The sequence below is a fragment of the Olea europaea genome, chromosome 17 (genome assembly GCF_002742605.1).
Source record: "Olea europaea var. sylvestris chromosome 17, O_europaea_v1, whole genome shotgun sequence".
Classification (NCBI taxonomy): domain Eukaryota; kingdom Viridiplantae; phylum Streptophyta; class Magnoliopsida; order Lamiales; family Oleaceae; genus Olea; species Olea europaea.
Window position 1 is genome coordinate 2,950,799 of NC_036253.1, and position 508 is coordinate 2,951,306.

Here is a 508-nt window from a genome sequence, read left to right on the forward strand (position 1 = left end):
TTTTAATTAATTTTTCATCCTTAAATGTTATGTTATTAGAACATTCTCTTTCATTTAATTCTATTATTTCAGGTTTATTTTTTGCTATACTAAATTCATATTATTCTGGAATTAAACTTATTTGTTTATTTGATTCTATTATTTTACTAATATCTTTACATTCTTTATGAACTTCAATATATGGCCTATTGGAATAGATATTCCCATAATTAGAATTGGTAAATGTGTATAAAGTTCTATATTCTATAGTCATAATTTAATCACGTTGTTGCATAATATTATCTCTATGAAACTTGAAATGTAGTCCTAAAACTTCATTAAAATTCCTCTTTTAATGATACACAATATTTTGGATGCAAATATAATTTTTTGATATGCTAAATTTCCTTTTATTGTTCCTAAATGACTATCTTTTAAGTTTATTATTCTTCCATCATGTAAAATTATAGTTAAGGGTGAATACATTTCTTCTCTAAATAGTGATTTAAACATTATTTGTATTCCTACT